Source organism: Paramormyrops kingsleyae, chromosome 25 (assembly GCF_048594095.1).
Source record: "Paramormyrops kingsleyae isolate MSU_618 chromosome 25, PKINGS_0.4, whole genome shotgun sequence".
NCBI classification, from domain to species: Eukaryota; Metazoa; Chordata; class Actinopteri; order Osteoglossiformes; family Mormyridae; genus Paramormyrops; species Paramormyrops kingsleyae.
The window spans coordinates 7,435,888-7,451,677 of NC_132821.1; the positions used below are offsets into that span (position 1 = coordinate 7,435,888).

General features: G+C 40.4%; 1 protein-coding gene across 4 annotated transcripts in view; it reads right to left on the reverse strand.

Moving 5' to 3' along the window:
• The window catches only part of LOC111843639 (uncharacterized), a 40,198-nt gene extending 28,671 nt beyond the window's left edge, over positions 1-11,527 (reverse strand). The window contains exons 1-3 of one of the 4 annotated variants that reach the window (XM_072707723.1): positions 11,442-11,527; positions 3,811-3,917; positions 337-1,998 (exon numbers count right to left, since the gene is read on the reverse strand). The gene's annotated coding sequence lies outside the window, so the exon portion shown is untranslated. The remainder of the gene's footprint in view (positions 1-336; positions 1,999-3,810; positions 3,918-11,441) is intronic. The other 3 variants (XM_072707722.1, XM_072707719.1, XM_072707721.1) reach the window with 3 other exon arrangements.
• Positions 11,528-15,790: the final 4,263 nt, after the last annotated feature.

Below are 15,790 nucleotides of genomic sequence, written 5' to 3' on the forward strand. Positions count from 1 at the left end.
GTTGTGCTTAAAATGGGGGTATAAAATCCTTCAAATACTACAAAAGTTATGTAAGAGAACTTTTGTTTTTTGTTTTGTAAACAAGTACACCTACTCTTACAGTTTTAGACTTAACAGGTTTTAAAGAATTCAGATTGCTATGCCAAGAGTACAACTAATTTGAGATAATGCAAAAAACAGTGTTTGTGAAGTCATTTGAAGACTGAATTGTGTTACAGTGGAAAAAAAACACAACAGCACAATAAAGGGCAAGTGACTCAGGCAAAGTCAGTCAGAAGGGTGTGTGAACATGATTGGCAAACTGGGTGATAAGTATAATGATGAATGCCTGCTCACCAGTAAGTTTATGCTTATTTCCTTACAGTATCTCTTGAGGAGGCCTGCCAATGGTGTGGACAGTTTCAAAATAAAGATGGTGACTGGGTGAGGAAAATTACTGTAGTCATTTGATAGATGTGAAAATATGACTACTTGTCCTATACTGTATGTTTTTAATCCCACTGTAGATACTCTGTGATGGATGCCAGAGGTGGCAACACCGTGTCTGTACTGGCATGACCAAGAGCCAATTCAAACACATAACAAATGTTAAATGGTATTGCACAGCTTGTGAAGAGGAGTCTTCTTTATAAAAACGCAGCCACACTACAGTAGTATGCAAAAGTCTGCAACCGCTTGTTAATTTAGCATTTTTTCCAACTTTTGACCTTTTACTTTTAACTCCTTCGTTGAGCCAATATATTTATTTGAAAACAGTGTTACAGGGGACACAGTAATAAAAATCAAGTTTTTATTCTAGCTTGGATTTACTTTTCTGAGTTTGTTTGTTAAAGCTCCCATGTCAACTGTCTTATTGAGTAATATGCGTAATGTACTTCTCTGGCCAAAGGTGCAAAATAAATGAGTATATTTCATATATAGTAGAACAGACATGTGTCAAGCTTTCTTCATGTTCGTGTAGGTGGCCTTGAAAAAAGGACTTTTTGTGTCTCAGTGATGGCTCAGTATCTGGTGGGCCACACTTTGTTCTTGATCACCTGCCTGCACCGTGTTGGCATCGAGTGAACCAGTTTGATGAGGTGATCATGGCTGATAACATGATTCCAGGCTGCAATGAGTGACTCAATCAACTCATGTTTTGATTTTGGATGTCTCTTGGATATCTCCAAAGCCACCTTGTGCCACAAGTTCTCAATCGGATTCAGATCGGGAGATTGGGCAAGCCAGTCAATTGATCGATGTTGTTCTGACACTTCCAGTTGATCACCTGTTTGGAGCAATGGCACGGTGCGTTGTCATCTTGGAACAGGAACCGGCCTTTAAACAGCTGCTGCACTGACGGCACCATACACTTTTGCAGTAATGTGATGTACTTGGTCCCACTGACCATTCTGTCAAAGATGTGCAGACGTTCGACGCCACTGGCAGCCATGCAGCCCCAGACCATGACCTTCAATGGATGCTTCACAGTGAGGTTCAGCCACTCAGGCTTGAACTCCTCTCCAGGAAACCTCCTCACATAGGTGTCTGCCTGGCTACCAAACAGGCAGAAAGTGCTTTCATCGCTGGAAAGCACCTTTTCACACCGTTTCACATGTCTAGCGTGAGTTCTTCCGTGTCCAGTCAATCCGGTTGCACCTTTGGACATCAGTCATCAGTGGCTTGTTGTGTGCCTTGCAACCCTGCAGACCAAACTGCGGGAACTGGCAACAAACTGTTGATGAGGTGACACTGACATGACACGGTGAGGTTAACTTGTGACTTCTCAATGGAATGTGTCAAAGCGCATGATCCTAGCATGATTTTGATGCATATGGATGACCAGACTGAGGCGTGTCTGCCACCAAACTTGCTTTCTTCTCATGTACAATCTTTACAACTGCTCTGTGACTGCAGCCGACTTTGTTAGTAATCTGGCAGCATGAAAATCCATGAAAATTTGTTGTTCCAAGGAATATTTCTTAAATAATAGTTTATTTTCATTTTGAATTCTTCATTCTGCAAATGCAGATTTGTTTGTTTAATAAATGGTGTTGTTCACAAATCTACAAAAAGTAATGTGAGAACATGGCAATTCACTACTTTTCATGGTTCAAGGGCCCATAAACATGCACTTATCTAGTTGAAGCTGGATTTGAACCAGCAACCCCTGAATTACAAGCCCACATACTTAGGGTGCTTTTCCACCGCACAAAGTACGGTACTTTTGGTACGGTACTTTCGGTACTTTCGCTTTTCCATTGACTTCCGGTCGAGTACCAGTACCGAAATCTCGAGTACCAAAAGTGCCAAACCAGTTGGGGTACTTCTTTGGTACTTCGGTACTTTGGGGTGGGACTTGCAAACGTATTTGCTGTCGATTGGTTATTCAAATAGCCTGCCGCTGAAACACAAAATACGACCGCCATCTTTTGAAGCACACAGCGACCAGAGCGATCACCGCGAGAAACAAAATAAAAAGCAGTAGAAACAAAAATATAAAAAAGTAAAATGGAAGGATGGACAAACGAAGAAACACAGGCTTTAATCGCCATATGGTCGGATGAACAGATCCAGTGGGATTTGGATGGCACGACTCGAAATAAAAAAGTTTTTGCCGTTCCGGGCAATTCCGTTTCCCTATGTTTCCCCTGTCGCGCGCTGATTTGTACACGGTTTCGCTGTTGTTTTCATGTCTTTCTACGAAGCTCTTGAGATAAACAAGCCATATATTAATTTTAAAACATCACATGCCTTTTCTATGTTTTTTGTTTTTACAGATAATAAATGAAATTACTTATTTCGCTCGATAGAGATATTTCTTGATGAAAACGGTATAGTATTGCTTATAAGACTATATTATGCGTGACGATCTACTGTATTCACATGTAATAATGTACCTGAGTGATTTTCAGACATTTCACATACCTCTTTGCTTTAATATTAGGGGAAACATTATTTCCTGATAGACAGGAGAAACATAGGGAAACTGAATTGCCGGGAACACCGTAATACCAAGCCGCTTGGAAGAAATGGGGCACACGCGAAACACCGAACAATTCCGCTTGAAAATCAAAAAACATAATTAAATAATTTGTTTGCTTTCAAAAGACTGAATTAGCAGTAAGCTAATTCTTACTGCTTTGATCGGCTTAGCCAAAGTAAGTGTACCTACGTAAACGTAATTGATGGCAGCATGATTTGGATTTTACTAAATGTTATATTGTGATAGAAGCTGACATAACAATAAATCGCATTTTCCAGCCTCAACTGTTAGTTTTAATTTTGGGCTGTCAGTCAGGGGCGGTCACTGATGATGTCATTTGGCGCCGGTACCATTTTTTAGGCCAGTGGAAAACCGACATGAAAGAAGTACCAAACTTTCGGCACTTCATGGAAGTACCGAAAGTACCGAAAGTACGGTACCTGGTGCGGTGGAAAAACGCCCTTAGACTACTGAGCTATACACTTGCACTGAACCAGCTTAAGTTGTAACTTTTCAAGTGGAATGAATTGCAATGTACCTGACTATAATACTCATTAAGGTCAGTTTATTTACAGTTCCTACTTTCAAGAGCCAATCTAATTAATTTTTAAGTATTTCTCCTGTAATATGTAATACACGTTTAAGTTAATTTCCAGGTAAGCATTTCAGGCAAGGCAGTGCTCATTGACACAGATTATAAAGTTTGTTTCACTCTGCAGCTCCTGGACCTGCCCACTCTCCTGAAGACCAATAGCTCTGATGTATATTTGCATAGCATGACAGGGTACTGCCTTTGTTTTAACCTTTCACCATGATGGTGTTGAATAGGGCAACAGTATAAATACCCCAGAGACTTTAAGTAGTGGCTGCATTTCCAACAGTAGATCCTAGTAGGATCTATTGGTTTATGTTCCATTGTGGGTACTTGGGTGGTATCTTGAAAGATGTATGTCTATAGAATAATGAAAAAAAAGAAGTGTTTTCTCAATGCTTTATGGCGATAGGATATATAGAGACCATTAAAATAATTACGAAAAAATGAACGTGCTTTTAAATGTTTAACTAAACGATGTAATTTACAAAATGGCATTTTTTGTAATGGAGAAACTTTAAAGACCAAACTTCCCGTATGACTCTGAGAATAAACTTTTACAAGTGCCTAACGTTAATGCCGGAGTACAAAGCACAAGCTTCCTATCACCGCGCCGGTCCAGGCTGAGATATCAGCTAACATATTATCCTCTTAGACCCAGGGACTATTTGGTAATAAGTTCCAAGAGCCACCACAGTCATTACACTCGACCAAATCGAGATCGGGGGGGATTGGGGCAGTGACCGAGGAAAGCAAGCCGTCTCGATTTGCCCATTAATGTCAATCATTGTTCCCTTGCAGTTCCCACGTTTACTTCAAGTTTCGAATGGCCCCCATGTCTTTTCCCCCCGTAATGTCAATTTAAAAAAAAAAATTAACAACACTATGTATGCACACCAGACTTTTTAAGCTATATTGTTATTAGCATTTTACATGTTTTTAACGTAGGCATGGGATGCCATTATGATATTTTTGCCGCAATTCTAAATTACATTATAATCATGTTATGTTGCTGTTGACAGACACACAGACAAAACCAAGAAAAAGCATCATTAATGCAGAGTAATTTGAACAGGAATAGATGGGCCAAATTAATTTTCCAATAAAGAAAAAAAATAACTGAACAATTAGATTTTATATCAAAAAATGTAATAATTCAGAAATCATTTGGTTTTGGGTCAAATGTAAACATCATTGTTGTTATAATATTAATATGATAAGAGTTTTTAATGATTCATATTTATCAGAAAAAGTCACACACATAAATTTTCACTCAATCAGGATCAGTTGTATGTGATGCAGCATTTCATTGGGAAAGAATCTCTTGATTATTAATCAGACCTCAAAGATTTTTCCCAAAGCCGTTATTCCTGTGAAGGTCGGTTAGACCAGGCAGCGAACTCAGAGATGAAAACATTACAGCTTCATAGGTATCGACTCTTCAGTCACCGCGAGGCACGACGCAGCGATGCCTGAGCTCACGGTCCAGGGTTCCAGGAAACCGCAGTTTGTGCACGTCGGACCCGGCCGAAGGTTTCACAGCGGACGCTGGTGAGCAAAATCTCCAGGCCGGAGGAGCATGATATTTTGAACAAACTATAATTACTCAAATGTGCGTACAAATGGTCTTGAGTGTGCGTAGATTCTGTTCTTAGTGAAGAACAAATTCAGATAAGAAAACATTGGTGAATGTCAGAATCTTCGTAAAAAAAGTGAGTAACAAATTTGTTCGTAAGAACGGTTGATGAATGAGGCCCAATGTGCTTTGGACAGATTAATATGAAATTGAATTATTTGGGCACGTAACAGAGGATATGTTTGGCGTAAACCAAAGACAGCTTTTGCACAAACGAACCTCATACCAACTGTGAAGCATGGGGGTGGAAATGTCATGGTTTGGGGCTGCTTTGCTGCAGCAGAACCTGGCCAGCTCACCATCATAGAATCCACTATGAATTCTTCATCATATCAGAGGGTGCTTGTGCCAAGGAATGGCTTACAAGAAAGACATGGAGAGTTCTGGAATGGTCAAGTCAAAGCCCGGATCTAAATCCTATTGAGATGCTGTGGTGATTTGAAGCAGAAGTGCATGCAAGACACCCTTCAAACATCACACAGCTTAAGGAATTCTACATTGGAGAGTAGGGAAGCCTTTCTGCCAGTCGATGTCAGAGATTGATAGATGGTTATAGGAAACGTCTCACTGAGGTTATTTCAGCCAAAGTGGGAAATACTAGCTATTAGAGCACAGGGTGTCCTAAGATTTTCCTCGGTAGGAATTGACATCTTAGTTAATTTCCTTTGTTAAATAAGTGAATTTGTTTCTTGTTTTTGCATAGATGATGCAATTACATCACCTTTATCTACAGATTTAAAAGAAGATTTAGTATTGATATTTTGATATTTCGTAACAAAGAATAAAATATTTCCTTATTTTTTCACACGACTGTACTTCCACACCTGGAAAAACCAAATCAAACTCCATACTTTTCCGTACTCATAGACACCCTGTAAGTACATTTCTCTATATAATTTCATACAATTTTCAGGAAGCCTTTTTTCGTTAAATATTAAGCCTTGAGTTAACCCGGGTTCTTCGGCACGCTAGCAGTTATTCCCCAACATCTTAAAACAAACTTAATATAACTTCAAAGTATTATAATCTAGCCCCATGTACATGTTTAAGCGGACACACCGGAGTAAAGTTAGCAGAGGGTTCGATATTTGCCAGACATTCACAGATCATCTTTGAATTTACTCTATTAAAACATTACAAAACAAAGTAAATTGCACATTCACAAACTCGTGTGTTTGTGAAATCACATGCACACCTTGGTTATTCAATTATTATATCCAGTAAATTGTGAAAAAGCAAAATAATGCAGCTCCTGATGTGAATTAACACGTTCGCTTGGGTTTTGACAGACGGCAACATTTCAAAATAAAAGTCCCAAATTTAAAAGTGGCTCAACAAACGATTATTACAAAACACAAAAAACACTTTAAAATTATTTTCCAATGTGGCACATACTTAGAAGAAATGACAAGCACATACATGGCCCACTAACACTCGTGAAACTGTAAATAGTGGTATAAGGTAACATGTCCATTATTTTTCTATGCAGGTGGAACATTGACTATACTAAATTTGTGCCTGTGGTTCAAGGACATGAGTAAAGCTACACATATCATGCATATTGGCACTTGTGAAACCTGTGGAAAATTTGTGAAATCAAATGATATGCCTCATATCCATTGTTTTCAGTGCAGGTGGGATATACAGCATCCCAATGCTCGAAAAACAAAGAGCCCAGCAACTTAATTTCAGCCTGTGGTTAAAGGACATGAGTAAAGCTACACATATCATGCACATTGGCACTTGTGAAACCTGTGGAAAATTTGTGAAATCAAATGATATGCCTCATATCCATTGTTTTCAGTGCAGGTGGGATATACAGCATCCCAATGCTCGAAAAACAAAGAGCCCAGCAACTTAATTTCAGCCTGTGGTTAAAGGACATGAGTAAATCTACACATATCATAGCCTTTGACACTTGTGAAATCTATAGATAATTAGTGAAATTAACTCATACCCCTTTCTTACATTTTTTTCTATGGAGGTTGAACATACAGCATCCTATTGGTCCAAAACCAAAGACTCCATCACCTCAATTTCAGCTTAGGGTCAAAGGGCACATGTCAACCTACACATATCATGCACTTTGACACTTGTGAAACCTATAGATAATTTGTGAAATTAACTTCAATAGCTCATGTTGATTATTTTTTTATTCACCGTTTTGCATGCAAATGTCTTTGCGTGTTTCTCATTGACCCTGTATAGTGCAGCTCAGCTGTGTGAGATTCCATTATTCAGTCATTATCATTGTTAGCCCCTCTCCCAGTGGTTTGTTAGAGAACAATAGTGAACCAATGACATCATGAAGACCGAGGAGCTCACCAGACGATAAAGTTGTGTCGAAGTTTAAAGCAGGGTTAGGTTATAAAAAATATCCCAAGCTTTGAACATTTCAAGGAGCACTATTCAATCCATCATCCAAAAATGGAAAAGGTATGCTACAACTGCAAACCTACCAAGACATGGCCATCCACCTAAACTGACAGACCGAGCAAGGAGAGCACTAATCAGAGAAGCAACCAAGAGGCCTATGGTCACTCTGGAGGAGCTGCAGAGATCCACAGCTCAGGTGGGAGAATCTGTCCACAGGACAACAATAAGTCGTGTACTCCAGCCTATATGGAAGAGTGGCAAGAAGAAAGCCATTGTTGAAGGAAAGACATAAGAAGTCCCATTTGCTTGCCACTCGTGGAAGAAGGTGCTCTGATCAGATGAGACCAAAGTTGTACTTTTTAGCCTAAATGCAAAGCGCTATGTGTAGCAGAAATGTAACACTGCCCATCACCCTGAACATACCATCCCCACTGTGAAGCATGGTGGTGGCAGCATCATGCAGTGGGGATGCTTTTCTTCAGCAGGGACAGGGAAGCCGGTCAGAGTTGATGGGAAGATGGATGGAGCTAAATACAGGGCAATCCTGCAAGAAAACCTGTTAGAGGCTGCAAAAGACTTGAGACTGGGAAGGAGATTCACCTTCCAGCAAGACAATGACCCTAAACATACAGCACGAGCCACAATGGAATGGTTTAGATCAAAGCATATTCATGTGTTACAATAGCCCAGTCAAAGTCTAGACCTAAATCCCATTGAGCATCTGTGGCAAGACTTGAAAATTGCTGATCACAAACACCCTCTATCCAATCTGGCTGAGCTTGAGCTATTTTGCAATGAAGAATGGGCAAAAATTTCAGTCTCTAAATGTGTGGTACCATCAGATTGGAAGCATGCTAATATAACACCCATATTCAAAAAAGGGGATAGAAGTAATCCAGCAAACTATAGGCCAATCAGTTTAACTAGCATTACTGGAAAAATAATGGAAGCTATAATTCAAGTGAAAATGGTAGATTACCTAGATGCAAATAACATTATAAAGAATAGCCAACATGGATTTAGGAGAGGTAGATCCTGCTTAACGAATCTACTTGAGTTCTTTGAGGAAGCTACAAGTGAAATTGATCACAAAAAGGCCTATGATGTGATTTACTTAGATTTCCAGAAGGCCTTTGATGTTGTCCCCCACAAACGGCTCTTGCTAAAGCTTAAAGCTGCAGGGATTTTAGGAACTGTGGCAGCTTGGATCGAAAACTGGCTAACTGACAGGAAGCAGCGCGTAGTTATTAGAGGCACAATGTCACAGTGGGCCTCTGTTCATAGTGGGGTACCGCAGGGTTCAATTTTAGGACCACTATTGTTCCTAATTTACATTAATGATATTGACACAAATACATACAGTAAACTGGTTAAATTTGCAGACGACACCAAGGTGGGCGGTGTAGCAGATACTGATCTAGCAGCAGAGAGGCTTCAACGGGATCTGGATTTAATTAGCGAATGGGCTGATACTTGGCAGATGAAATTTAACACAGATAAATGTAAGGTAATCCATGCAGGGAGCAGAAATATAAAGTGCAGATATTTTATGGGTTCCACTGAAATAAAGGTAGCTGATTACGAGAAAGATCTCGGTATGTATGTTGATGCTTCCATGTCCCACTCTCGCCAGTGTGGGGAAGCAATAAAAAAGGCCAACAGAATGTTGGGTTATATCTCTAGGTGTGTGGAGTTTAAGTCAAGGGAGGTGATGTTACACTTATATAATTCCTTGGTAAGACCCCACCTAGAATACTGTGTGCAGGTTTGGTCACCATACCTCAAGAAGGACATTGCTGCCTTAGAAAAGGTGCAACGAAGAGCTACGAGAATGATTCCTGGTCTTAGAGGAATGTCTTATGAGGAGAGGTTAGCGGAACTGAATCTGTTCAGCCTTGAGCAAAGGAGACTAAGGGGGGATATGATTCAGGTCTATAAGATTCTAACGGGTCTGGATGCTGTTCAGCCAAATGACTATTTCAATATTAGTCTAAATACTAGAACTCATGGCCATAAGTGGAAATTAGCGGGAGAACATTTTAAAACAAATTTGAGAAAGCACTTCTTTACACAGCGTGTAGTTAGAGTATGGAATAGTCTCCCTGTTAGTGTAGCGGAAGCTAAAACCATGGGTTCCTTTAAATCAGAGCTAGATAAGATTTTAACAACTCTGAGCTATTAGTTAAGTTCTCCCCAAACGAGCTTGATGGGCCAAATGGCCTCCTCTCGTTTGTAAATTTCTTATGTTCTTATGTACCCCAAAAGACCTGCAGCTCTACTTGCAGCGAAAGGTGGCTCCACAAAGTATTGACACAGGGGGGCTGAATACAAATAGACGGCACACTTTTCAGATTTTTCTTTGCTTACATTTTTGAAAACCATGTATCTTTTTCATTCCACTTCACAATTATGTGCTTGTTTGTGTTGGTCTAGCACATAAAATCTCAATAAAAAACATTTAAGTTTGTGGTTGTAAGGTGACAAAATGTGAAAAAGTTCAAGGGGTATGAATACTTTTAAGACACTGTAACATATTTATATTTATAATAATAAAAACTATATACATGTAGAATATACAAACATAAAAATTAAAACATAAAACTTTTCTGAAATATCTAGTGAAAGAGGTTTGTTAGTTTTGTTAGTTCTCTTAACAGAAACTATTCTAATCTTACTGGTCTGAGTTGCAATGAGGACACACCCAGTCATCCGTCTTCTGTGAGAAATACTTCCAGTCTTTCTCAGACAGTGACAAGCATTTTTCATGAAACCAGTGATTGCACTGGCTATGATGAGAATATAATTCTGCATACAGTGTCTTTCTGTTCTGCAATACAACTACAGTTACAAAAACGCTGAGAAAATACGAATAATGTTTATGAAACAAAAGCACACGTGAGACATTGAAAATACTAAAACAATACATTAAATACAGTAATATATATTTTCTTAAATTAAATTTAATGTTTAAAAAATATATACTCAAGAAATATTACTGAAAGTGAGAAATTAGTTGCTACATTCTCTGGATTTGAAGCAATAGGATGCTGCATGTTCCACCTGCATAGAAACCAAAGGAAGTAAGTGATATAAGTTAATTTCACAAATTATCTATAGGTTTCACAAGTGTCAAAGGCTATGATATGTGTAGCTTTACTCATGTCCTTGAACCACAGGCACAAATTTAGTATAGTCAATGTTCCACCTGCATAGAAAAATAATGGACATGTTACCTTATACCACTATTTACAGTTTCACGAGTGTTAGTGGGCCATGTATGTGCTTGTCATTTCTTCTAAGTATGTGCCGCATTGGAATAGCATTTTAAAGTGTTTTATGTGTTTTGTAATAATCGTTTGTTGAGCCACTCCTTCTTTAAATTTGGGACTTTTATTTTGAAATGTCGCCGTCTGTCAAAACCAAAGCGAACGCGTTAATTCACAACAGCATTATTTTGCTTTTTCACAATTTACTGGATATAATAATTGAATAACCAAGGTGTGCATGTGATTTCACAAACACACGAGTTTGTGAATGTGCAATTTACTTTGTTTTGTAATGTTTTAATAGAGTAAATTCAAAGATGATCTGTGAAATATGTCTGGCGAATATCGAACTGCTAACTTTACTCCGGTAAGCGACACTGTATGTTCGGCGAAATTAGGACTGAGCATAAATAATTAAATATTATTATTATTGTTGTTAATTCGCTTTACATTCGAAAGCTCAAAATATCCTGTGACAGTTTTTTACTGTAATGCACTGCGATATATTTAACGACTAATTACGCTGAGAACTATTAAATCCCAATATTTAAGTAAGTTAAACATGTATGTTTTACAATTAGGTTAATCTGTCGAGTATAATCTTACCTGGCAATAAAAATATCTTTTTATTTTTCCAGAATCATATTCGTGTTTCTTGACAAAATGGCAACTCCAGTTTTAAATCGCTTCCATTTTCATTTACAGACAGGAAGTTGTTATATCAGCTTCGTATCAAACGCGGAAGCTGTCAAAGCGGAAATGGACGTGGATTCAATGGGGCGCCGTATGATTTTAGCCCCGCTCCGCGCAGCATCTGAATGACCCCCCCGCGGGAGATCCGATCTGGATGCGGAGGGCCGTCACCCTTTAATCTCCCACTGATTCTTCTTTAATCGGCAATATCTGCACACGCCCCCCCCCCCCCGCCCCCCCCCCCGAAGAGCCAGTGACAAGCTGGTCACACAAGTATTATGTTTTATGTTTCCCCATGACTGTCTGCTGTTTCACATGGAGTGTAGAACCGTGGAGCAAACGGCGGCCAAAAGAAAAATAAGCCCATTGATTCCCAGGGGAATGATTTTAACGCAGGGAGACTTTAGCACGGCTCTGCTAGAAAGGTTATTAGCTTCTTCTCGGGGTCCGTGATCCATGACTTGGGAGCCTGGGTCCGAGAGGAGAAAGGGGAACTTGGCTGGCAGCAGATGAATGCCCCCCCTCACCCCCCCCCCCCAACCCCTCCCCACCAGCTCTCCACATTCAGAGCAAGGAGATCAAAATTGTCTCACTCCTCAGTCTGCCCTGGCAACTCCTCATATCCTGGACAAGATGAAGGGGGGAAAAAGAGAGAGAGAGAGACTGAAAAAGCAGAAAAGTTTCCCGTGTATATTTCTGGCAAGGTGGACGATAAAAGCGAGTCTGGGGGGGGAATAAAGGCCGGTATCTTTTATGGGCTGTGGATTTATATGCCCAGAAACACCCACTCAGAATCAGATATTTCCTTTTACAAAGCAAACATTTATCTAACATTTAGGGAGACGGATGTCAGCACGCCGCTCGCAGTCGTTTAAAATGGCGGCTGGATCGTTTATTTGATCTAACAGGTAAGAAGATTGTATCGTGAATCATTTCTCTTAGCTTGTCTCCTATGTGCACAGATGTTACAGATTGTGTGCTGAAACCAAAAGGTACAAGAAGTAAAGCAATTCCCACCTGAGCAGGGAAGCAAAAAGTTCACATGTAGATCTATTCCGGGGTTCTGACATTAGGGATTTACGTTAAAATGGCTTAAGAACCAAATCCATCACCTCTACAAATGTGTCTTGCAAATCAATTATCTTAATAGATTATGGAAAATGGCAGCGATGTGTATGATTTTCCTTTCCCCTTTTCATTGAATTAGTTTTTTGTAATGGAGAAACTTTAAAGACCAAACTTCCCGTATGACTCTGAGAATAAACTTTTACAAGCGCCTAACGTTAATGCCGGAGTACAAAGCACAAGCTTCGTATCACCGCGCCGGTCCAGGCTGAGATATCAGCTAACACATTATCCTCTTAGACCCAGGGACTATTTGGTAATAAGTTCCAAGAGCCACCACAGTCATTACACTCGACCAAATCGAGATCGGGGGGGATTGGGGCAGTGACCGAGGAAAGCAAGCCGTCTCGATTTGCCCATTAATGTTAATCATTGTTCCCTTGCAGTTCCCACGTTTACTTCAAGTTTCGAATGGCCCCCATGTCTTTTCCCCCCGTAATGTCAATTTAAAAAAAAAAATTAACAACACTATGTATGCACACCAGACTTTGTAAGCTATATTGTTATTAGCATTTTACATGTTTTTAACGTAGGCATGGGATGCCATTATGATATTTTTGCCGCAATTCTAAATTACATTATAATCATGTTATGTTGCTGTTGACAGACACACAGACAAAACCAAGAAAAAGCATCATTAATGCAGAGTAATTTGAACAGGAATAGATGGGCCAAATTAATTTTCCAATAAAGAAAAAAAATAACTGAACAATTAGATTTTATATCAAAAAATGTAATAATTCAGAAATCATTTGGTTTTGGGTCAAATGTAAACATCATTGTTGTTATAATATTAATATGATAAGAGTTTTTAATGATTCATATTTATCAGAAAAAGTCACACACATAAATTTTCACTCAATCAGGATCAGTTGTATGTGATGCAGCATTTCATTGGGAAAGAATCTCTTGATTATTAATCAGACCTCAAAGATTTTTCCCAAAGCCGTTATTCCTGTGAAGGTCGGTTAGACCAGGCAGCGAACTCAGAGATGAAAACATTACAGCTTCATAGGTATCGACTCTTCAGTCACCGCGAGGCACGACGCAGCGATGCCTGAGCTCACGGTCCAGGGTTCCAGGAAACCGCAGTTTGTGCACGTCGGACCCGGCTGAAGGTTTCACAGCGGACGCTGGTGAGCAAAATCTCCAGGCCGGAGGAGCAAAATGCTTCCTGTGAGTAGAGGAAGTGAAGGAAATCAGACCTGAAATGGCTTTTTGATCATCATCTCCCTTTGACCATGACCTACAACATTCCTTGGCAGTCAGAACAAACCTCAGAGAGGCTAAACAGAGGCCGACCTCTCAAAGCTGTCAAAAAACACATTGTGGAAGGACCATCGGGGGCTATTTCAGCGACAGAGTCTCATGGTACAGTCCTGCTCCCCCAACATCTGCCATGTAGATCTTTGAGTCAGGACTCAGATACCCAAGGGATGCCTTCTTCATCTTGCTCGCTGTGTCAGAACAGCAGCGTTTCCACCATGATCTGCATCCATGGTGCTACATAGATCGGCCAGGATGGCATGGTGGTCTTTATGCTTCCATCCATCTGTATTTTGCACAGATTTTCAGATGAACCTCAAGTCCCTCAAGTTTGTTTTTTGTTGGACAGGAGGCAACATGTGGACTCAGAATCTGGAGAGATGTGAGTGATGGTCTATCTGAGTGTCCATCTATCACAATTCTCACGTTGAAACCATGAATAATAATAATTTAATAACAGCCCCAACAAAAGTGCAATGAAGAATGATTTCTACCATTATGGGGTGAAATACATTTTTATAACAATTCCACAGCACTAATTTGCCCTTATTTTGTGATTGTGTGTGTAGACTGGTATCCCATTCAGGGTGTCCCCTGCTCTGTGTCTTGGTTTTTCTGGGGTCGGCTCTAGAGGTCTGCAATCCAACCCAACCCGAGCCCAACAGGCCCAGACAAAGTGCTGGATCTCGGACCAGGTCTGGGTCAGTCATTTATGGTCACCTCTGGCTTTGGGTTTGGGTTAGTTATGTTATTTTTTTTTAATGTGCAAATCACTTTTTGCGCTTGCTGGGGCCTTCACTCGTTGGTACTTTCCATGCCACCCCCAACACACATCTCCCACCCCCCCCCCCCCCTTCTCTCTCGCCCACCAGCTACCTACAGTAGCTAGTAACCCACTAGCAATGGAAGAAATACAGCAAAAGCTCACAATTGTCTCCGTATAACGCATATGCCTAAAGTTTCCAAAATTTCAGGTTCCGTCTGGTTCGGGTTTTAGACTTGCTAGTATTATTGGGCCAGATCGGGTTCGGTCTCAAGGTCTCGGGTACGGGTCAGCCTTTCAGGCCCGGACAGTATTCTCTTAGGCTCCATGGGTCACTGAGACCCTGTACTGGGTAAATAACATGGACACTGGCTGGGCCCATTGCTGGATGAAGCACATGTGACATCCAAGGCAAGGTCCACCGCCGGCGCCCCCAGCAAACTCTACCGCCCAGTTTCATTTAATGGGGTAATGGGGAGGGGCCAGTTTGCTAAGTCTGTACCTCCTCAAAGGACAGCAGCCAAAGCGACCGCATATGTCGGCTATAGGGTTGACCAGACCTGGATGGATGGATGAAGGCTTTCCATTCGAAATAAAATACTGTTTGACCTTGGAGTAATACACGTTAAAATGATTTCACTTCACGGGTAGTTTTTAACCAAATTAACCAACACAAATAATGATCTGATGCTGACATATCGGATGTTGATGGCATCCAGCATCGCGGTACTTCAACTGGGGCCCTCAAATCTCCGCAGTGCCACCATCCACAGGGGTGTCCGTATCGCGCGGGCACATTTCCTCACCGCTGCCTTGGGAGTTCAGCCGCGTCTGGAGAAATGTGTTTAAGTGAAAAAGCTGCTTTATGTTTTTTAGCACTGATATCAAACATTCTCAAGCAGTACCCCACATGTTCATTTTCCTTATTTATGTGCATTTAGTCCACTTGAAAACTCTACCTCTGCAAACTTACTTACAAGCACCTTATTGTAGATATACACTCACCTAAAGGATTATTAGGAACACCATACTAATACAGTGTTTGACTCCCTTTCTCCTTCAGAACTGCCTTAATTCTACGTGGCATTGATTCAACAAGGTGCTGAAA